Source organism: Opisthorchis viverrini (genome assembly GCF_000715545.1).
Source record: "Opisthorchis viverrini unplaced genomic scaffold opera_v5_28, whole genome shotgun sequence".
NCBI classification, from domain to species: Eukaryota; Metazoa; Platyhelminthes; class Trematoda; order Opisthorchiida; family Opisthorchiidae; genus Opisthorchis; species Opisthorchis viverrini.
In genome coordinates, this window is record NW_008751684.1 from 400222 (window position 1) to 400916 (window position 695).

Genomic DNA, 695 nt, shown 5'->3' on the forward strand with positions numbered 1-695 from the left:
TAACGGAAATTCAAAGCACTGACCATTCTACTGTTCTATCAATTTGTTCTGTCCATAAACGCTAATTTTTCCAAGAGGTCATTATACCGATGAAAATACAACTTGTGTGTGCTGACCATCATGGAAACGAAAACCTCACTAGCTGTGACGAATTCTTGGGGTATGTTTGGTGAGATGCCTGCCGCAACCGATTAAATGTTTGCACTCTTTATGTAGCTAATGGCTGCTCCACTTTAATCATGCGCCGACACAGGGGGCGCAATTATGGTTTTTGCAGGCTCGAGATTGTTCCCGAATCAAGCACGAGAAAACGTGAAGAAACCAAATCTTCCACAAAATCCCCCTTCATGACGGAGACTGTGGGCAGCGAAGCTTTGGTAGTAACTGAAATGAAATCAGCGTCAAAGGGGGACTTCAAATTGGTTTAATCAACCTCTGGCAAGCTAAAGGCCAGATGGGAAGATTTTCAGGGTTAGAATTAATATCATTAAATGCCTAAACTTTATGTTAAAGGTTCTTTTGTTCAAACTACGCTTTCAGAAAAATTTGGGGTGGGCCCTAAAGGATGGGCTGGTTTTATAGGGCCCATTAGCCGCACAATGCTCGTAGCCACAAAACATTCCGCGCCCAAATGTCGGATTTTGTAGCAAATGCTCAAATTTAAAATCATTTTGAACTACGCTCATATTTTAGCG